Source organism: Phascolarctos cinereus, unplaced genomic scaffold (assembly GCF_003287225.1).
Source record: "Phascolarctos cinereus isolate Bilbo 61053 unplaced genomic scaffold, phaCin_HiC Scaffold_3;HRSCAF=262, whole genome shotgun sequence".
Taxonomy (NCBI): Eukaryota; Metazoa; Chordata; class Mammalia; order Diprotodontia; family Phascolarctidae; genus Phascolarctos; species Phascolarctos cinereus.
This window is the reverse complement of record NW_027555736.1, coordinates 230,466,785-230,490,593: the sequence shown is the minus strand read 5'-3', so window position 1 is coordinate 230,490,593 and position 23,809 is coordinate 230,466,785. Positions and strand designations below refer to the sequence as shown.

The window sequence follows — 23,809 nt, the reverse complement described above, 5'->3', positions numbered from 1 at the left end:
GGTACTTTCTCCCACCAAGGGAAACAGGAAGAAAATGGTTTTCTTCAAGAGTGGAAACAGACCATGATTAGAAGTCAAGAAACCTGGGCTCTAGAGGCTCTTATCTCTCCTTAAAAACCATATGACTTTGGTCAAGCCATTTAATCTATTAATCAATAGCAATTATTAAACAACTACCATGTGTTAGACATTATACTAGGTACCTGGGATACAAAGACAAATTGAAACTGTACCTGCCCTCAAGAAGCTTACCTGCAGTTGAGGGGGACACATAAATATTTATCAAAAATAAACACAAGATAAATTTGCACAGCGGGGAGAGATGGGACTCTACCAGTCAAGGTTTTCAGATTAATTTCTCTGAACCTCCAGTCCGTCAGCTATGAAAGGAAAGGATTGAAGTAGGCACTAGATAATCTCTAAGGTCCCTTCCATCTCTAAACTGTCTGTTTTCATGTTTTAACACTGGTCCTGGAAGTAACTGCCTAGCCAAATTCAATATGGAGGGAAATCGAGGCGGCACAGAGAAATGGCAAAAGGTCATTACTATTGAGAGATTTGTTGTTTAGTCTTTTTCATTCAAGTTTGAGTATTTGTGACCCCATTTGGGGATTTCTTGGTAAAGATACTGCAGTGGTTTGCCATCTCCTTCTCCAACTCATTTTACAGAGGAGGAAACTGAAGCAAACAGTTGTATGACTTGCCCAGGGTCATACAACTAGTAAGAATCTGAGGCCAGATTTGAACTCAAGATGAGTCTTCCTGACTTCAGGTCCAGCACTCTATCCACTGAGCCACCTAGCTGCTCTTGAGAGTTTTGTAGAGGGAACAAAAGTTTTCCGAGAAAATATGCCCAGAAGAAATCCTCTCTAAAGCTTGGGCATAACAAGGAAGGTCTTCCTGACATTTTAAGGCTAGGAATTGTTCCTAGCTTTACCAAGAAAAGCAGTGGAAATATTTGGGTCAGTGGGGCACAAGTGGGTGAGGATTTCAACCAAGAATAAAAGAACAATACTAACCTATGCCCCTCATACCAATGTGCCCTGATCCCATAGTGGAGACTGGCTTGTGTTGAAGCAAAGTAAGCATCACCTATATTTAAGCATCTACACAAGAGAGGAAGAGAATGAAACGTGCATTTATTAAAAGCCTACTATGTACCAGGTACCGTGCTAAACGCTTAACAAATATTACCTTATTTAATCTCCACAACAACCCTGAGAGGTAGGTGTTATCTCCATTTTACAGTTGAGACAACTGAGGCAGGCAGAGATTAAGTGACTTGCCTAAGGCCATACACCTAGTCTCAGGATGGATTTGAACTAAGGGAGGTTAGGAGGAGGGTATTCCTGGTCCTAGGCGCAGGCTCTATCCGCTGTGCCACTTTGCTGCCTTAAGACTCATATGACTAAAATACTTCCCCAGAGAAATCTCACTATTCACTCCCATGGGTTAAGGCATTGTCTCCAAAAGTCCCCAACTAAAGTACAAACATGTTATTTAGAAGGCCTAAATACAGTAATCTACCATCACGGCATCAGGTTGAAACCAAACTATCTCATTTTCACTCTGATACCTTTTCTAAGTGAAAACATGTCTCAGGCAAGAAAGTAAACAAATGAAAACAACCTTAGGAACTTCTTAAGGCTTTTCTGGAAAACCATGAGGTTCAATTTCTGGAATTCCTCTTTCCTAACTAACTCAATAGTTTTATACAGCCCTCAGAGAACATAACAAAATCTCCCAGCCAATTGGAACAGACTTCTTGTCTGGTATTATTTCACTCCATCCAATGGCTTTCATAGACTTTTCCCATTTAGTCTAAGGCTAAGTTTTTCAATAGATTGATTGAGATGTATTCCCAGCTAATTAAAATACCAGAGCTAAAATGGGTGTAGCAGTTTCAATCCCACCTTTATACTAGGTTAACCAATTAGGGACTAGTGATTTGCATATAGCAGGTATTTAATAAATATTTATTTTTAAATATTTCTGTGGTTAAAAAAAACCCACATAATTTTAGAGCCCTTAAAGTCATCTAGCCTGTGATGTGTCGAGCACAGATAGCATCTATCTGTGATGCAGAAAGGATTAATTTTGATAGGATGAAAAAGGTCTAAAAGATGGCATGGCCTGAATGGAAGACAACAATTTGTGGTCCTGGGAAGCCTGGGGTACCTGAGACAAGAAGAGAAGGAACTTTCAATCCAACACAGGTGTTAGGTACCCAAGATAAGAAGAGAAAGAACTCTCAATCGGTGTCAAAGGGGAAGCAGATATGGAAATGACAGATTCAAATCTACCAATTTTTTCCTTTTGCCTAGTGCATTCACCCCTCTTAAGATACAAGTCATCATCAGTTTCTTTTGCTCCTTCTCTTGCTGTTACCCCACTGCCGGAGAAAGATACCAGCTCAAATCTACCATTGTGGACAGCCAAGATACCGCAGTCTCTATGACTGAGAGGTTCACTAGCTGATTAGCTCCCTGGCCCTCTTGGAAAAAGCCACCAAATAAAAACAAAGGAACAAAATGTTCCCAGGATCTGCCTCCCTCATCATCTCTTGTACTATGGAAGTTAAGCTTGATGATCGTAAATTTAGAGCTTGAAGAGGGACCTTAAAAGTCATCTACTCCAATCTCTAATGATGCGGATGAAAAAGCTTAGAGGTGACATAGCGGAGCCAGAAACAGGACCCAGACATCTCTGACCCAGATTCAGAATGCTCTCCATTGATCAACTTTTTCTCTTGGGTAACTGAAGAAACAAACAATTCACCCCATTTTTTCCTTCTCCAGCTCATTTTACAGATGAGGAAACTGAGGCAAACAGGATTAAATGACTTGCCCAGGGTCACACAGCTCCTAAGTGTCTGAAACGAGATTTTAACTCACATTTACGTAATGCTAAAAGATTTATAAAGTGTTTTTCTGACAACCTTGTGAGTATCTTATTGATGAAAAATGTGAAGCTCAACAGTTTTAATGACAACCTTGGTCAATAAGTGTGAGAGCACAAACACGAATTATTAATTGAAGACAATTAGAAAAATGGAACTATCCTCTAAGAATAGTGTCAGCAAAGCTGAAGTGGAAAAGCCTGAGATAAATATTCATCAGCAAAGGGGACTTTGTTGGTTATTTTAGAAAAATGAAGGAAGGGATAGGACCAAGTTCTAGAGTTGATGGGAAGATGCTAATAAGCAATGGAGAGAGGGAAAAGGACTTTCCTTGTTTTCTCTTACAAGAATGGGCTTCAGATTGGGAAGGATAGACTACGATAAGGAATTGAACTAAAAAAATAAGTGAGATAATAAAAGGGCACCTAGATGCCTTCAGTGAGATTGACTTATCTTTTATCAAATACACTGGAGGGACCTAAAAGGATTATCAAATGTGATTGATAAACTACCAGTAGTGCTCTTTGACACAGTGAAAAATCAAAGTGGGGTAGGACTACAGGCAGATAAATGTTTGGATTTTTTGAAAAAGGGTAGACATGTCAGAATGCGATTCCAAAATGTACTATTAAAGGAAAGAATTGTGAGCATTTAGAAAGAGCACACAAGTTAGCATGTGTTAGTGAAGAACAAATCATGCATAGTGAACCAGAGTTCTTGCCCAAGTAAAGGAAAGGTACCAAAGAAGTTGACTTGTGTGGATGTTATTATCTAAGATTCTTTTTCTCTAGCTTCCTTCTACCTTTTTCTCATCCATTCTGATATTGATTTGTCATACTTTCACAAATGATAAAGAACAGATGAGATTTTGAACTTATTGACATCTATCATTGTTGTTTATTATTGTTTATTTAAAATTACATTTGGAAGCTTTTCGATAAAAGAATAGTTCATGCTAAGCTAATTTCATTTACTTTCTTTAAAAAGCATTTTCAGACTGATAGATCAAAGAAATGTTTTAGAAATAAGATAGCTGGATAGGAACAAAACTCTCCCTTAGCATTCTTGTGGGAAAAGTAGCAAGAGATGTGTTGTGGCCACACACAGCTGAACTAGTACATCACAATTGGTTGACCATCTGTACTCAAAGAATGCTGATCGAAGGATCAATCTCAAACTGGAAGGATGTCTTTAATGAAAGACAGGGCTCTATCCTTGGCCTAATTCCATTGACTGTTTTTTCCCTATTACTTAGAGGAAAACCGATGGCATGTTGACCAAATTCACGCTGGTCTCAAAGCTAGGAGAGATTACTAATTCATTCAATGTCAGAATAAAGCTCCAAGAAGATCACCACAGGTTCAAACAATATTCTGAAGCTAACAAGATGAATTTGAATAGAATAAAAAATGTAAAGTCTTGCACTTAGGTTCAAAAAATCATTCGGCTAAGTACAAAATGGGAATGATGTCTAGAAAGTAGTTCATATGAAGAAGGTCTACCTAGGGATTTTAGTGCTTCAATATGAGTCATCAGGGTATTTTGGCAGCCAAAAATTTAATGCAAACAATCATAGGCTGCATTTTAAAGCCTACTGTCCTGAGAAAGATAGAGAAAAATTGTACTATATTTTGCTCAGAGGATATCTAAAATGTTGTATGCTATTTTCCACGCCAAATTTTAAAAGGGACACTGACAAACTGGATCAGATACAGAAGAGGGTTCAGTGTTAGCTCCTTGAAGGCAGGGATTATATTATCTTTGGGCTTTTTTCTATTAGAGTGTCTAGATCAGTGCTTTGCCTATAGTAGGCAGACCCTGTAATGATGTTTGTTGAATTCAATGGAATGGAATGAAATCATTTAGGATGTTGAGGTGACTAGAAACTAGGCCATATGTGGATCAGCTGAAGAAACTAAGCATGGCTTCCTTCAAGTCCCAATTAAAGTTCTACCTTCTATAAGAAGCCTTTCCTGATCCTCCTGAATGCTAGTGCCTTCCCTTTGTGGTCATCTGCAATTTATCCCGGGTATATCTTTTTTACACATAATTATTTGCTTGTTGTCTGCTCCATTAGATTGTAAGTTCCTTGAGGGCAGGGACTTTTTTTGCCTTTCTTTGTATCCCTGGCATGTAGTACAGCACCCAGCACATAACAGGTGCCTAACAAATGATTGTTGAGTGGCTACACTTTTGCTGATGGAGAAGAGAGTTAGGGGGAGCCAGCTGCTGTCTTCAAATATTTGAGTGGTTGTCACATAGAGAAAAGACAAAGCTATTTCTGTTTAGTCCTAGGGCTCAGATGGGTACAAGTTGTAGAGGCAGATTTTGGTTCAATATAAGGAAAACTTTTCTATTAAGAGCTGTCTAAAAGTAGAATAGGCTGCCTTGGGATGTAGTTTGCTTCTAGTCACTGGAGGTGTTGGAGGGGGGAGGATGGCTGGCCACGTATTTGGAGATATTATAGGTATTCATGCTTTGGCCAATGGTTGGACTCAATGGCCTGTGAGGTCCTTTCTAACTCTCCAATTCTACGATTCTAGAATGAGGTCAGCCCAATGACTCTGGGTTGTAGCACTTAGACTGTAGAGAGATAACAGGAACTATACTTTGCATGAGGGTGGTGTTCCTTTGTTTCCTACTTGCCAGACTTCTTACTCCACGTCCAACATAGATGAGACTTAGCAGCTCCTGGCATTTGGATGACCAGAAGCCATGAAAATTTCTTTTCTTTTTTCAATAGTTACTTTCCATTTTTCTTTATGCTGGAGAGGAGTAGGAATCCTGCCAGGCTTTTCACTGTCTGTTTTCATTAGATCATTGACTTCATACCTAGAATACTGATTAAAAACCAGTTAGTTAATGCACCTCCCTCCACAGGGAGAATCAGCATGGCATGTTGGACAGAGAAATTGATTTCAATATCAAGAAGACCTGGGTACAAGTCTTGCCACTGACATGCTGGTTGTCACTTAAGCTATATGCAAGTCACTTAACTTCTCTAAACCCCTGGACAATTGTCTGAGTCTCCAAGTGGCAGAGTAGGTGCTGCTTATATTGGTAGAGAGACATTTCTCACCATGAATTCCTATACTAATTAAATTACATGCCAAAAAATTTTCATTTTTTAAAGTCTACCTTTTCCTACCATTCCTACCCTCACCACAGAGCTGTTGATTCTCTCAGATTCCAGAATTCTTGAGACCGAAGAGGGTCAAAATGGGGTGGGATGAAGTGTAGGTAGGTAGAAGCAAAGGAAGAGAATAGGACACTCTGCAATAGGAAAATGAAGAGGGAAGTCATTATGTCATAGATTTAGAAACAGGAGGAATCTTGGAGAGCATGAAGTACAATACCCTCTCTTTACAGATGAGGAAACTGTAGCATTGAGAACTTCAATGACTTGGCTTGAGCCAAGATTTGAACTCAGATCTTCCCGATTCCAAGCCCAGTGTTTTCTTTCCACTACAAAATGCCATCTCTCCTAGTAGGTAAGAAGAAACTCTTTCTTGATGTGAACTATAGTATAATGAGCATTCAGGTTTTGGTGGCTCACAGTGAGTGTAAACAGTAATTATTCCTGTTCTAGCCAGAAACTCTAAGAGTCTTCCCCTCCCAGGTTGATTCTGTTGTGCAGGCAAACTAGGCCGTCTTTTGCCTCAATTCTTAACTAATCTTTAATTACTGAATGGGTGTTGCCTCAGACAAACTGAGACCTGGGAAAGACCTTAGCTTAAAAGGGCTAGGGTCTCCCACTGCATCCTGGGCCATCACTAGTCATCCTGACCTAAGTCTTGCCACGGACTCTGATAATTCTGGAGGAGAGAGTGAGGATGATGACTTTGCACAGCCCAGCCTCACTTAAATCCAACTCACTTGCAAGTCAAGACATCACCCTCCTGATGTCATTGGTCCTCTTCAAGAAGGAAGGATGAACAACAACAATAATATAGTAAGTACAGTAAAGGAGCTAGCCTAAGGAAACGCTCCCTAATTGAACTCTATGGGACAACCCATCATCCGAATCTAACAATATTAGAACTGGAAGGGATCCCAGAATCCATAAGTCTAATCCCCTTGTTTTACAAATGAGGTAATTGATGCCAAAGAAATGAAATGACTTGTCCAAGGTCTCACAAATCTCATGCAACAGAGTTGGAACTGGAGACTGACTTTTCTGCCCCCAAATCCAGCATGCTTTCCTTTCAATTTCACCATGTTGTCCTCCGACTCCTTTTACCAAAAAAAACTCTGCCCCCCACCTATCTCAACATCTTTGCCTCCCCCAGAATATTCTTCTAGAAAGGAGACACCATGGTATGAGGCAAAAAGAAGCCATTGATCATCACAGCAAAGAAACCATGTAGATGGGAAGGGAAGGGGACAAGAAAAGAACAGCTAAAATGTTTGTGCAGAATTGGTGGAGAGAGAGCAATTAAATGGACTTCCTTTCCGAGAGAGGCTTTTTCTTAGCTCTCACCACTCCCTGCCCTTCACCAATCCCCAGGTAAGAGCACATTTTCACCCAAAGTCCTCTCTGCCTAGACTGAGTACCACACATCTTATGAGCAAAATTAGCTTGGAGTTCCCATGTAATATAACTGAAAGATACATCATATGCAGGCAGCTAAAGGGTTGTGTAGCCGGTCAGTTAACAGCATTTGTTAAGCACTTACTATATGTGAGAAGACAACTAGATGGCACAATGAATAGAGTGCCAGGCCTGGAGACAGGAAGACTTGAGTTCAAATCTGAACTCAGACACTTACTAACCTTGTGACCCAGGGCAAGTCACTTAGCCTGTTTGCCTTAGTTTCCTCATCTGTAAAATGAGCTGGAGAAAGAAATGGCCAACCACTCCAGTGTCTTTGCCAAGAAAACCCCAAATGACATGACTGAAACGACTGAACAGCAGCAACAAGATATATGAGATGCAGTCCCTGCCCTCAAGGAGCTCACAATCTAAAGGGGGAGAGAACATGCAAAAAAAATACACATATATATGAAACAAGTATTTATTAAGCACCTATTATGTGCCAGGCATTATGTTAAGCATCTTACACATATGCTCTCATTTTATCCTCACAACAATTCTGAAAGGTAGGTGCTATTATTATCCCCATTTTATAGTTGAAGAAACTAGGGCAAACAGAAATGAAATTACTTGCCCAAGGTCACACAACTAACAAGTATCTGAGGTTGGATTTGAACTTAAGTCTTTCTGACTCCAGGCCCAGGGCTCCATCCATTGTGCCACAAGATATAAAGATTGTAAATGGAAAGAAGTCATAGAGAGGAGGTATTAACAGTTGGGGGGAATGAGGAAAAGCTGTATTTAAAAGGTGGCATTTGAACTGAGCCTTGAAAAAACTAGGGAATCTAAGTTGTAGAGATGAGGAGGGAACGTATTACAGACATGGGGGAACATCAGCTCTAAGAAACGAAGACAGGAGGATGGAGTATCATGTACAAGGACCAATAAGAGGGTCAATTTGACTAGACTATGATGTACATGAAAGGAAGTAATGTGTTATAAGGCTGGAAAGGTAAATTGAGACTAGATTGTAAAGGACTTTAGAGGCCAAACAGAGATTTTATATTTGATCTTGGAGGTCATAGGGAGCCATTGAAGTTGGGGGGGGGGTGACAAGATCAAACCTGTGCTTTAGAAAAATCTGTATGATGGATGGATTGGAGAGGAGAGAGACTTGAAGCAAGAAGACATTTAAGAACCTATTTTAATAGTTCAGGTGAAAGGTGATGAGGGCCCAAACTCAAGTGGTATCCAGTGAGTGGAGAGAAGAAGATATATTCAAAAGATGTGGAAATAGAAATGACAAGATTTGGCTACTGGTTAGAAATGTAGGGTAAGTGAGAATGAGGAAGAGAGGATGATACTGAATTTGTGAACCTGGGGGACTAAATTAAGAAATTTGAAGGAGGAGTATATTGAGGGGAAGGGGAAGGAAGGGAAAGATGATGAATTTTGTTTTGAAAATGTTGAGTTTGAGATGTCCAATAAGCAGTTTGTAATGCGGAATTGGAGCTCAGTATAAAGACTAAATGTTAGCTGTGGTAAATGATTGTGATGGAAATATTATTGTGCTATTAGAAATGATAAGCAGGATGATCTCAGGAAAACCTGGAAAGACTTACATGAACTGATGCAAAGTGAAGTGAGCAGAAGCAGGAGAACATTGTACACAGTAACAGCAATATTGTATAACGAAGAACTGTGAATGATCTAGCTATTCTCAGCAATACAATGTTCCAAAAAAATCTCAAAGGACTAATGATGAAGCATACTATGCATCTTCAGAGAAAGAACTGATACTGTTTGAATACATATTGATGCATGCTTTTTTTCACTTTCTTTCTTTTTCTTTTATTTGAATCTTCTTGTACAAAATGACTAATATAGGAAATGTTTTACATGATTGCACATGTATAACCTATATCTGATTGCTTACAGCCTAAGGGAGTGGGGAGGAGAGGGATAGAAATTTGGAACCCAAAACTTTAAAAAAATTAACAAATGTTAAAAAATTGTTTCAACATAATTGGTGGGAAATAAAATATATATGTAAAAAATAAAGACGAATGCTAGATATATAGATCTGGTAGTCATCTATGTAGAGCTGACAATTAAACTCATGAGAGCTGATGAGAAAACCAAAAGAGAAAAGAATCAGGAAAGACCTTGGGGTACATCCACAGTTAGGGAGCATGATATGGGAAATGATCCAGTAAAGGAGAGTGAGTAAGCAGAGAGATAAAAGGTAAAACCAAGAGAGAGCAGTATCGTGGAAATCCAGAGAAAAGAGAGAATCCAGGAGGAGGTGAATCAATAGCATCAATTACAACAGAAAGGTCAAGAAGGATGAGACTAAGAAAAAGTCATTGGTTTGGTAGGTAAGAAATCATGGAAACTTTGGAGACAGCAGTTTCAGTTGAGTGATGAGGTTTAAAGCCAGAGTAAAGGACATGAAACCAACAAGAGGAATAGCATAAGACAGTGGGAGCCCTGGATTAGAAGTTAGGAGACTTAGCTGCTACTCCCAGTTTCATGATTAGCTGTGTATCCTTAACCAAATCAATTTAGGCCCAAATTTCTCATCTGTCAAATCAGAATAATTGAATCTTTCCCAACTATCTCACAAGATTCCAGTGATGGTCCAATTACATGATGTCTAGGAAGTAATATGATAGATACAGAAGAAAGAATGCTGAATTTGGATTCAGGGGCCTAGATTCAAATTGTAGCTCTCATACTAATTTTCTGTGTGGCCTTGACCAAATATTTTTACTTCCCTACTCACGAGTGGACCCATCTATGAATACAGAGGGACTTCTAAGGCCCTTTCCACTTCTAAATCTATGACCCTCTAGAAGGATTTGAGGGGGAAATCAGATATGAAACATTCTCTTTTTTAACAATTCACAGAAGACTAACAAAGTCTGACAACACCAGCAGAACAGTGAGGCAGAAAAATTCCATCTTCATTGGACTTTTTATTCAAATTCCTGCTGCAACCAACTTAACACCTTTTCCACCTTATAAGACCCAAGTTACATATTGCACCTTCCTAAACCAACAAGTATTTGCTACAAGCAGGCCACCATGCAGGGCTTTAGGGTTTGAAAGACAAAATTTAAAAATAGCATCTTCGCCCAAGGACCTTATAATCTATTGGGAAGATACAATATATAAACTGCTAAGTACAGACATGAAGTGATGTACTCAAGATCACAAAACATAGTTAAGGAACATAATAGGGATCTGAACCCAGAGGCTTTTGCTCCAAAGCCTGTGGTTTTTCCATTGTACCATCCTAAATCATAGCTCTCTCATTTATTGATGAGGCTCTACCACAGGAGAGTAAAATCAATGAAGCATCCCTTGTACCTCACAAAGTCCTGTTCTGTAACAAAACCATGGCTTTCTGATTTTTGAGGCTGAAAAATCCCTCTGAATTACCTTTCATGTTCTGGTGTCATGGTACTGTTTTCAGTGGGGTCTGGAGATGCTGGAAGAGACTCACGTTATGCCTACCAGCCATAATCGTGATTATTCTCAAGGAACCTCTACAGTAGAGTTCTGAACCTTTTTCTTGGATCATGAAACTCTTTAGCAATTTGGTGGAATCTAAGGAATCCTCAGAACAATGCTTTTTTATTTCACAATTGAAAGAAATGCCAATTTTTAGAGGTCAATTAAAATGAAAATGTAATTTTTTCCCTTCCAAGCTCGTGGACCCCCTGAAATATATGGACCCCGGGTTAAGAACCCCTCTCTAGGAGTCATAGATTCAGTATGAGAAGGAGCATTAGAAGTCATCTAGTTCAACCCATTCAATTTCCAGAGAAGAAAACCAAGGTCCAGAGAAGGGATGGGAAGATGAACTTGGAATTCCCCAAAACCACTGCACTAAATGAAATCCAAGCATCTGAAAGAGTTAATGAGCCTTCCTTGGGTACCAATCTCCTACTATACAGTGTCTAAGTTAGAATGCAATCCAACAAGTATCTTAACATAGCTTTCTAACAAGCTTGACACATCTGTGGTAGCCCTGACTGAGAAGGGTTTTTTGGCTTTTTTTTTTCTTCTCACTAGTCAATTAGAAGACTTGACTATCAAACCAGGAAGTCTTATGTCTATTAGTTTCAGTACTATAGTGGTGGTAGTGGTGGTAATAGTAGTAGTAGTAGTAGTTGTAGTAGTAGTAGTAGTAGTAGTAGTAGTAATAGTAGTAGCACTAGTAGTAGTAATAGTGATGGTGGTGGTGGTAGTGGTAGTAGTAGGGCAGCTTGGTGTCACAGTGGATAGAGCACTGTGCTTGGAATCAGGAAGACTCTTCTTCCTGAGTTCAAATATGACCTCAAACACTAGCTATGTGACCCTGGGCAAGTCAGTTAACCCTGTTTGCCTCAGTTTCCTCATCTGTAAAATGAGCTAGAGAAGGAAATGGTAAACCACTGAAGTATCTCTGCCAAAACAATACCAAATAAGATCATGAAGAGTCAGACATGACTGAAAAATGACTGAATAACAACAGTAGCAGCAGCAGCAGCAGCAGCAGTAGCAGCAGCAGCAGCAGTAGTAGTAGTAGTAGTAGTAGTAGTAGTAGTAGTAGTAGTAGTAGTAGTAGCAGTAGTAGTAGTTGTAGTAGTACTTACTATGTACCGGGGACTATGCTAAGCACTTTACAAACAGTATCTCATTTGATCCTCACAACAACCCTAGGAAGTAGGTGATATTATTGTCTCCACGTTACAATTGAGGAAACTGAGGCAAATGAAAGTTAAGTGACTTACCCATGGTCTCACAGTTAGTAAGTGTCTGAGCCTGGATTTCAGTTTAGGTTTTCCTAACTCCAGGCCCAGGCCTCTATCACCTAGCTTCCTATCCCAAGGCAGAAAAGTATGTAATTTTTAAAAACAGTACTGCTCTATGCTACCACAAGTATTGGAGATTTCTGAACGCAAAGCAACAAACTCGAGTGATTACTATCATCATCATCATCATCATCATCAATATCAATATCAGCATCATTATCATTACCATCATGTCTTAATCAGCCATTTCAGGGAGCCATAACCATTATGGAATCAGTGAGTCATCATAATGAGACAGCAACGTTGAACCTCAGCTCTACCTTTGCCAAGTTAGACCAAAGAGATGCTATGATCTCATTTAGAGCCCACAGTTGAAATGCTACCATTTATTTTAACTTGGACCTTGGGAGATAGTCTCCATGATTTTCTGATAATTCCAAGGTTGGACAAATGAAGCATGGAAAGGTCACATCACCCTCAGTCTTCATTGAATATTGATGTTTTATGTTAACTAAGACGAACAACAACCAGAAGAAAATGAATAGAGCAATTAGCAAGTATTTAGCAGTGTTCTGTCTTGGTAATCTTATTCATGAGTTTGGGGATTGGGGGGGAGGCACAAACTTTGCACAATAGAAAACTGGGCAACAGAGTTAGAGTTAGAAGAGATCTTTTCTTTTTTACAGATGAGGAAACTGAGGCCCCAAGAGGTGACACGTCCAGTTAAGTTGCAGCACCAAGTGTAGGATATTTTGGGGGGGAAGGGGGAACCCAGAAACATTTCCAGCAATTTTAATGCATTTGACTTTACTTGTCCTTGGGCTCACCCTTGGCATTTTACCTTGCAAACATAAAATGTTTTCATCGGGAATATCAGCCTGATCCTTGATAAACGACTTAAACATGCCCTTCTTTCCCCCTCCTCTTCACCAAAGCAAGCAGTGTAATCACCTTCAAGCTCTAAATTATAGAGGGGAAAGCCAACTACTCATCCCACAGGTACAAAGATTAAATGTACTACCAGAAAATCCTTGTAGCTTTGAAATCTGGCCCTGGCTTCCCTGCAAAGTATCCTGTTAAGCAGGAAGCATATGAGATGCACTTTATGGAAAGGACAAAAGATTTCTATAGTCAAGTACAGGATCAGCAGTTTTTCAGATAAGAGAATATCTTCATTTGTTAATAACATAGTGCTGTCCCCTTCAGTTGCCTGCCATGAACCCCATGACAAAATCCCCCCAGTTGCTAAGTTACTTACAACCTGATCATGTGAATGGGCTCTCATCCTAGAGAACAGACCTGTTTCTAAAATGCAAATTAACATCCTACTCTCACAAGTGGTCTCCTCTCCATGGAAAGAAGCAGCTGCTAATATCCAATCTGCTAACATCTGGGGAGAGTTGGCTACCTTTGGGCCACTCTAACACATAACAGAAATGTTTGTTTGTCCTGCTAATTATATGACAGCAGAATAAAAGATTAGTGAGGAACGTTGAAGCCAAATGATAGCACAAGGCCAAAATGCCTTTTTGAAAGAACAGCTGCCAGATGGATGAGAAAATATTCCTCCCCTGGGATTCAGCAGAGGGCCTCAGGAAAGACATTTAAAGGGGACAAGGGAATCACTTGGCTTCCTCTTTTACGACTCCAAATCTCTTTTGGTTCTTAGTAACTCATTCCAGGAAACAAATCTGTCTACCTTTCAGTAGCACTGTTCCCAGAAATAAACAACTTTTTGTTTGAGTCATGGCTACTCATTGCTAGTCGTTCAGTTTCATTCAGAGTGTCTGAGAACAAAAGTAAGAGGTAGCAGAGGAAAGGGATGTAGGTGTATTCAGGGAACAGGGCTTGAGTGAACTAACCTGCTACCTAAGTATCCAGGTTGTTGAGTCAAGAAATATCATTGTTTGCCCAGGAAATAGCAGAAGTCTTCAAAGTATCCAACTGAGTCCATCCTACAATTAGCAGAACAACATCTCCTTTGCATTCTGGGAAATATGTATCCCCAAATACATAACTCTCCAGTTATACATCCTCAACCTAGAAAACAAGTGGTTCCAAGGAACTTAAAGGTCATTGGCAAAGAGCACAAAGAAATGTGCTAGGGGGCTTCAAAGGATCTCCTAAAAAGACACAAGAAGGATGGATATAGCACTTCTGCTACCAAGTTATACACTCATATGCAGAAATTACAGCTCACTCAGCTCTCCTAGGCACAATGACTGTGTCCGGATGTTTGTTACCTATTACCACATTGTCAATGTCCTATACCCCTAATAGACATGAGATCACTGATGGGAATGACCCAATAAGGTTGTATAATGGTTCTGATCAGCACTAGTCAGACCCTGATTCTTCCATATGACCATGTCTGATTTCTCTAGCTATTGAAGAGAGTCTTCCATAAGCTTAAGTATATTGAGAGACTATTTCTTCACCTTGCACAGAGTATTTTGCAATAAAATCATCCCCTTTCATGATTTATAGGTCATGGTAGAAAACCCCACATGCCTCCAGGTATTCCCCCAGGGACGGAGTAATGGTCTACCGTATTTGTTTCTAAATACTTCTTAGAGATGTGCAAAGGAATCTAAAAGCCATCAGCTGCCAATGATACTGGCATCAAGATCCATAACTCTATCCCACAACTGAGCTCTGAGAGTGACTAACAGGAAAGGGAACATTTCTTTGCATGAATTCCCCAGATCCCCTAGAGGATCCCTGGGCTCATGGACCAACTAAATGAAGTGGCAATTTCATGGTCAGCATTATCTTAACAGACGGGAAAAATGAGTCCAAAGACAGGTTTGGCAGATGACTTATTCCAATAAGTTATTTTGGCATCAGTGTTGTGGTGGGGACACACTTTTCTTGAGAGGTAGTATGGGACTTTTGGATAGATTCGGAGTCAAGAAGACCTGAGTTTGAATGGTACCCCACACACACTTACTACCTATGTGACAATGAATAGGCCACACATCTCAGCTTTCAGTTCTTTATCCATAAGATAACGTCCCCTACTCACAGGGGTGTTGTAAGGCTCAATGGAAATAACATACTTAAAATGCTTTGCAAAAATTAACATGTTATATAAATATGAATAACTGACTCCCAATCCTACAAACTTCTATGATTTTGTGATTTAGAATTTGGAGCTAAATTACTAAGGCATGGAGCACAAGGCTTAAAACTCGATAATTCTCAGTCTTTCAGGCATGAGTAGATGAGCAAGGCATTGAGAGAAATCATGAGTGTCAGCAAAGTCTCTTTTTTGAGGGAGGGGAAATCACCATTTAACTCATTTATTAGTTAGGTTTTGATGGCTGCTCTCTTACCCATGAGTTCTACCCTGCCCTAGGCAGTTCAGAGGTATAGAATAGAAAAGCACTTAAACTAACCTAGAGTCCCTTGAAACACTCAGAAAATGAAACCTAAGGTCACTCTAAAAAGTTATCACAATTTTGTCATGCCCACCACCTGTTTAATTCAACTAGGAATGACTGGTGCCTGTAATATTTGGAGCTCAAAAGAGAAAAAGCAGAAAGTAGATGCAAAGCAAAGTATCATGAGTTATCATTGGAAAAATCTTTCCTTACTCTGCTAATGCTCCCAGCTGGAAGAAACAATTGAAGGATTCTTCTGATGTTACTGCTCCCCACTTGGTTGGACTTACTGCTGGAACCCAAAAATCAACTTCACAAGTCATGAGATGAAGAGATGTGGCTGGATATACAGAAAATCATCAGGAAAAAAAGATTGAAGTTTTAGTGGCTGACAAATTTAAAGCGAGTCAGGAATGTGATATGGTAGACAAGAAGACTAGAAAAATCTTAGGTCAACTTAAGAGAGGCAGAGTATCCAAGACTAGGGAGGTCTGCTCTGCTCAGAACACATCTGGACTACTCTTTTTCCATTCTGGGTGCCCCATTTTATGAAAGACATTTCTAAACGGTGAAAGACCTTGAGTTCATTCCATGTAAGAATCAGTTAAAGGAATTGTATATGCTTAGCCTGAAAAAGGGAAGACTTAAAGGATACATGATGGCTATCCTCAAGTATTTGAAGGGCTGCCAAATGGAAATGTGATTAGACGTTTCTGTTTGGGTCCAGAGGACGAGACCAGGAGTAACTGACAAGAGTTACAAAGAAGGAAACTTGGGCTTGATGTGAGAAAAACTTTTATTGCGAGGAAAAGCTACTGAAAAGTGAAATGGTCTGCCTCAAAAGGTGCTGGGTTCCCTCTCACTAGAGGTCTTCAAAGTCTGGATGACCCATGGTCAGTTGTTTTATGTAGGGCAATATAGTTTAGGCAGAGGTTAAACTAGGTGGTCATTGAGGGTCCTTCCAAGTCTGATATTGTGATTCTGTTAACACATCTTTTGAAAAATAATACATTGTAAGGTGTATTTTTCTTGAAATCAGAGTATAAGCAAAGTGTGAGGGCTTGGCTCCATGACCACCATTCCAGATCAAAAAACCATGGGATGCTTTGACTCTAAGTTCTGAATTTACTGGTCTTTGGATTCAAGAAAAAAATGCATTTGTAAAATGTCTAATTAACTTTGCTCCTAGGTAACCATTCTGAATGCCTAAAATAGAGAAAAATGTTGGGGGATGTGAGAACATGATGGAGAGGAGAATAATCAAGGCAAACTTTTGGAAAGTGTCTAGACAGCGACTAGAAAGACAAGAAAACCCAGAGCGACAAGACAGTTGGGGCAGGGGAGGCAGTGTGAGATTTTCAGAGGGGAATCTCTATTTCTCTTCCCTCCCTTTTGTCTCTATACCAAAAGAAAGACATCAGAGGGGATTATTTCCTGTTGAAACTTTAGACTATGGGGTTTTTTGTTTTTGTTTTTGTTGATTACTCATGTCTGACTCCTCATGACTTCATCTGGGGTTTTCTTGGCAGAGATACTGGAGTGGTTCACCATTCCTTTCTCCAGCTCATTTTACATATGAAGAAACTGAGACAAACAGGGTTAAGTGACTTAAGGGTCACACAGCTAGTAAGTGTCTGAGGCCAGATTTGAACTTAGGAAAAAGAGTCTTCCTGACTCCAGGTTCAGCACTCTAGCCCCTCTGCCACCTAGCTGCCTCATTAGATAATAGTCCTACACAGTATCAAATCAATGATCTTACCTAGTGATAACATGTATTTAGAGAACAATGTGCAGTCAGATTGTTGTAATGCTAAGTCAGAAGCAGTGTGGTGTCATGAGAAGAACACTTGCCTTGGAATCTAAACCCCAATTCTGTTCTTCACTACCTGCATAACCCTGGGCCTTAAACCCTCTGGGACTTGATTTCTTCATCTGTAAAGGGCGAGGGTTAATCTAAATCTCCGTATGATTCTAAATCTATGCCCTACTTCAAATGATAAGAAAATGATCTTTCAGCCAGTGAGGATTTCTGTTAGAGGAATACTTAGATAATTCAGGGCCTATCTTTGACATACCATTTAACATGCTAACACAGGTCTAATTGGGTGGGGAAAGTGATTCATTCTCTCTCCTTCTCATGCTTAAATCTATGCCTTTTCTCCCTGTTGAAATGAGCAGTCCTAGTCACAGTATCTTTGCCAAGAAAACCCCAAATGGGGTCATGGAGAGTCAGACACAATTCAATAATAACAAGAAAAGTCACATAGACCTGCAGCTGAACACATTTTCATGGACTTACGCATTCAAAAGTTCTTGAATCCTAATCTCTAAGATCCTGTGGACATTTAGAGACAGCTAGGCAGTGCAGTAGATAGAACCTGGGACCTGGAGTTAGGAAGACCTGAGTTCAGATCCAGCCTGCAACACTTAAAAGCTGTGTGACCCTTGGTGTTTCTCAAACAAGACAATCCATCTTCTGGCTCAGGGCATTTTCACTGGCTGTCCTCCATGCCTGCAATGCTCTCCTTCTTCATTTCCACATCCTGTCTTTCTTCAAATCCCACCTTCCTCAAGAAGCCTCCCCAATCCCCCTTAATAGTAGTACCTTCCCTTTTTTGATCATCTCCAATTTCTCCTGTATGTACCTTGTTTAAACATAATCGTTTGCATATTGTCTCCCCCAATCAGGGTGTGAACTCCTTGAGAACACAGATGGTCTTGTGCCTTTCTCTGTGTATCCAGTACTTAGCACAATGCCTGGCACTGTAGCAAGCACTTAATAAATGTTTATTGACTCACCCTAGGCAAGTCACTTTACTGCTTGCCTCAGATTCCTCATCTATAAAATGGGGATGATAATACCACCTACCTTGTAGGGTTGTTGTGAGGATCAAAGGAGATAATAATTATGAAGTGCTTAGAATAGTGCCTGGCATGTCGTTAGTGCTATATAAATGTTAGTGATTATGATTATCAATATTATTATTATTAAGGTGGGGGTGATAATAGCACCTATCTCCTACGGCTGTTTAGGGGATAAAATGAGATAATATTCAAAAAGCAGTTTGCAAATCTTAAGAAGCTAAATAAATGCTAGTCATTAGCTATGATTATTTAGTTCTCCCGCTTCTGCTCTAAATAGTACTTATAATTAAACACAGCTCTTTGTCGGCTCATCAGAACCTCAAGCATTTTGTAAGCAACAAGGATTGGTCCTGGGCAAGGGCAAGGAAAATCCCCTTTCAGTAGAAAAGTATTTGCCCATAAGAAATAAGTGACCCTTCTGAAGCATGGAAAGCTAGGCTCTCAGAGGCAGTCCCTGAAGAGGTACAGAATGCTAGACCTGTACTTCAGTCCTGCTTCTGATATTTGGGGCAACCTGGGCACATCACAAGGTCACTCAGTCTCTTTTCTCTTTTGGAAAATGGGGATGATATATGTAGCACTTACCTCATAAGATGATATAATGTATATAAAACACATTTCAAACCATAAAACACCACATAAATCCCAGTTTTCTTATTAACCATGGGTAAGTCCTTTAACCACTCTGAGCTTTGGGTTCCTAATCTATAAAATGGGTATAATATCCCTGTAGTACCTACTTCACATCATTGTTGCAAAACTCAGATCTGGTAACACGTGTGCAGTGTTATGCAAAGCTTAAAGCCTTCCCCTCTGGGATTACCTTCCTGATTCTCTGGATATAGTTTGTGGGTACCTGGTTATTTATATGGTGTCTTCACCACTACAATGTAAACTCCATGAGGGCAGGGACCATGTCTTTGTCTTTATATCCCCAGAGCTTAGCAAGTGCCTGGCACACAGTAAGCACTTAGTAAATGCTCGTTAGCTTATTGACAAAAGCACCATGTAAATATCAATGATGATTATTATTACTTACTCCTTAGGGGACACATGCACCCTCCAGATTGAGGGTGATATCTAAATCAAGTCTAGTATTTCAAATTCTTGCAGCTTCCAGAAGAGTAGCTGTGTGAGTGACAGCTGTTATTCCCATTTTTTTAAGATGGGGAAACTCAAAGCAACAAAAAAGACATCATCAACAGTGGTGGCATCACAGCGGCCCATGTTTATCCTCCATCTATGCCTCGGTACACATGGATTGGCATTATTCCAAGAGCCAGGAGCTGGCTTTTCAGGTAACATTGCCCTTCCTTCATCTCCACAGGGGCTACCAGGCTAAATCTGACCCAGCCAGCCCCAACTCTCAACAGAGAAGGGAAATGGGCTCACATCAATATCCCCTCCAAATGGCATAAGCAGCATCAGCATCCCATGTATACAACAAGTATCCACTGTATGCAGAGGTACTGTAGCCCTAGGTCTTAGCACAATGGCTCTACCACATCAGGCAGAGTAAGCACCACACGCAGCTGAGGCCCTTAATGAATCCTTTTTGATCATGGAGATGGAGATGATGGTGGTTGTTTTATGAGTGACATGATTCTGGCATCATGATGTTGATGTGGACACCGACCCTGGCCTTCTGTTCACTTTGCATGCCACCTTCTGAGCAAAATCCGTATCTGCCATAGCTTCTGATCGAGACAATGGAGTAAAAGAGTAACACACATACACGCACCTTGACCGTATCCTATTGGAAACTTGCATATTGAAAAACACCATGAAAAGCCCGGCCACAATTACAGAATACGATTGTTATAGCAATATTTATACAGATGTTAGGGCACTGAAAATAGACTTTTATTTAAGAGGAATTTACAAGAGTGGGGTACAGACCCTACATTTCTGCAAAGTTTAATCATGACTCAACTTCCTAAGAGTTGGGGACTTGGTTATAAAACTGAACTGAACGTTTTGGGGTAGGTGGGGGACAGTTCAACAACGGTTTTTTGTCTTGTTGTTTTGCTTTAGAATGATGGGGAGTCACCCGGGTTGATCTCTTGCTAGCTGGCCTAGGGGTGTGGAGATGATGGAGTAGTGGTAGGGAGCTTCGGTAGCTTGCAATTTAAACAACAGAGAATATGCTACCATCCTTCCCTTTTAAAAGCAGGTAAGATAGTCTCATACACTGAACCGTTTATAGTAACACTACGAATCAAGCACCTATTTACAAGTATTCCAGTGTTAAACAAATTGTATGTTTATTGCCATTCCTGTTATTACAAAGGAAGGACATTCAATGGCACAGAAGCGTTAAGAGGCCATGCATGCAGTCAAACTGGGGGCAGAACCTAATAATCAAGACACTTTGGTCCAGATCTGACCACAAGGCCATTTGCACAATATTAAAATTATACTCAAATGATTATTATTTTTCAACTCCACTGGCAGGACCACATAACAAAGTATTCAAATCAAATGGAATAACATAGGTATAGCACTTTGAAAACCTTAAAGCACTATACAAATGCTAGCTTTTGTTGTTATTATTATTGTTATTAAATTATTATCATAGTTTATTACCATATTATAATAAAGTTAATATATTATAATAGTTATTATAAAATCATTATAATGTTATGATCATAATATTATTATAATAACTATTCGAGCTCTAGCCTTGCACTCCCAACCCCCCTGAAAAAAACCTGAATTTGGCATTTTGGTTACTCAGACCTTTCCTCGTGCCTTCTGGGCCCGACCTTCCATTTGTACCAGAGGTGCTCATGAGATCTTTGCTAAGCACCTTCCACAGGAACATGAAAGATTACCACCCCCAAAATATGGGAAACCAGTAATACTCAAATTTCAGATGATCTTTAGTTTTACTTCTGAATTTTTTAAGTATCATAACTACCCTGAGAATGGATAGAGCTAGAACCTGTTTTACTCGAAGAGATACTTTTCATTCCCTGGATGGAATTGTGTTAAAGCCCCATGAAAATCCATAGCTAGGAGGCAGCTTCTTTGTTTTCACACAAAATAGGGCTCATTTGGAGGCAAGATTTGTTGATCATCCCTGTGGCTAATTCACTTCAGCCAAGTTTGGGGTTGAGGGGGGTTGTTTTTTTTTTAAGTACATAGTCAATATTTTTTAAGTACATAGTCAATATTGATTCAAATGACTTTGAGGATGAATAAAAATAAGAGAACAAAGCACTCCTCACTTACCACCACAACCAACTTGCAGAAATAAAAATACCTAGAGCACATACATGAATGGCTTCCTTAAATGTATGAGGGAGCAGAGTTGATCTTTATTTTTGTAATAAAACTGTGTTTTTTTCCTTAATGTTAATATTATCTTTATTTTACATTAAGTGCTTTTTTGATTTCACTTCTTCACAAGCCTGCTTTTAACTTTTGAAGTACAATGTACCTTAAACAAAAATACTGTGCAAGATCAGCACTTCTTTTTTTCTTTTAAATATTGAAATAAATAAAATAGTTAACTTTTTTTTTCAGTTTGTTTGTGTTCAGTTACTTCTATTGTAGAGCAATTCCAGTCTGACCTGGGTACTTTCTCACAGATACTTAAAGGAACCAAAATCAAAGGTTAAAAAAAATTCTTCTTATTGCACAAGCTTAGGCCCTTTCCAAGAATTCTCTGAGCAGAGCAGGAGGGTTTTCCATGGTCCAGACTCCTGTGTTAGTCGAAACACAGGCTTGGGAAGGGGCCAGGCAAAGGGAAGAGGAAGAGGAGGAGGAGGAGGAGGAGAAGAAGGAGGAGGAGAAGAAGGAGGTTCAAATCATCCTGGCTTCTTTTCACCTTCTTCGGAAATGGCTTGCTTGAAGGATGCCGGAGTCCCCAGAGCACAGAGAGTCGACTGCAGAGGGAAAGGCAATGAAAGATAAAACAAAAAACACCACCACAGAACAGCTGTCTAAAAATTCAAAATCAGAAAATTAAAGAATAAATAAGACTTTTGAAAAAAATAAAAGAAAAAAAAAAGAACAACCAACTACAAATTTCATGGGGCTCTGAGAACAAAAACCAAGCTGCTTTCTCTCCCTTGCAAGCGAACAGTGGGAAAATCAGTTGAAATAAGGGCAACTCAATTGCTCCTGGGTAATGTGACACAGGAAGAAGAAAGAACACAGCTGGATTTTCCATTCTTTGGAGGAGCTGCAGACAGAACTAGGTGTTCGGCAAAACCTTTTTTTAATTTTTTTTTTTACTAAGAAACTGAACAAACAGGATTTTTGTTAGTGGAAAAGAGTATATAGATAACCCCATGGTGACCTTCTCATAGAGCCTTTTTTCCCTATTTAGAAAGCCTGGAAAGTGTTCTGATAATTCAATCCATCAACCTGTTAACTTTGCTGGAAATGAATGGTCTTATTATTATACATACTGTCAAGTTCCCCATATATGTCTAATCTTGCATGAGGCTGGGGTGGGGGTAGGAGGAAAGAGGTTACTGTCCAGTTTTGAGATACATGGCACTCTGACAAAAGAGGTGATGGAGCAGCCTTGCCTCGCTGATGCTTTTACTGGGACTGCGTCACCAATCCTAGAAGATCCCCTCAGACTCAGGCCTAACTCAAGAGGTCTGTTTCAGTCACCAGTGAGCCCCAGTGATCCAAAGAATCAGTCTGGAACAATAAGAGAGGGGCACCCTTCCTTCAGCTCTGGAACAGGCTAGAGAATTATGGAATTTTTGTTCTAGCTGAAATGAAGCTTGCTGAGGACAGGATCAGAAGTGAGGAGTAAAGAAACCTACTAGGTGGTGACTCTAATGGATGGGAACTGATTGGGAGGTATGAATAGTGGCTCTCCAATTTCAAGTAGAGCAGTAGGGATGAAGAGTGTGCTGTGCACACTCCCCACAGACAGCTAAATTCATTTCAAGCTCCATTAGAAACACAAGTGGTGGATACGGCCCAAATGGAAAAAAGGCAAAACCAGCAAGAAAAAAAAGTTCTACAAGCAAATAGATAACTCTCCCAACAAACTGTCTCCTTCCACAGAGTCCTTCCCAGCACAAGATTTTTCCATCTCTCTCAATCACTTCTATCACCAAGACCTCTCCATATTTTCAATGGCATAGGTGAAAATGGCCATCACCCAGTGCTTAATAAATGTTTCTGCCTATCCACATGCCCTGTCACATTTTTTCCCCCACCACTGAATCAATATTTATTATCCACCTATCATGTATCCATCTTTTACAGTCCAACTCAAATATCACCTTCTTCATGAAGCATTCCCTGATCTGCCTTTACACCATCCCTTGTCCACATAATAATGACCTCCCTTCAA

At 39.8% G+C, this 23,809-nt stretch overlaps 1 protein-coding gene across 4 annotated transcripts in view; it reads right to left on the bottom strand.

The window, feature by feature from the left end:
* DPF3 (double PHD fingers 3) overlaps positions 1-23,809 on the bottom strand; it is a 406,344-nt gene that overhangs the window by 40,954 nt on the left and 341,581 nt on the right. Inside the window, exon 10 of one of the 4 annotated variants that reach the window (XR_002324470.2) lies at positions 21,784-22,373. The exons of the other annotated variants lie outside the window; for them this stretch is intronic. The gene's annotated coding sequence lies outside the window, so the exon portion shown is untranslated. Of the gene's footprint in view, positions 1-21,783; positions 22,374-23,809 lie in introns of those variants that run through there. 4 annotated transcript variants of the gene reach the window in all.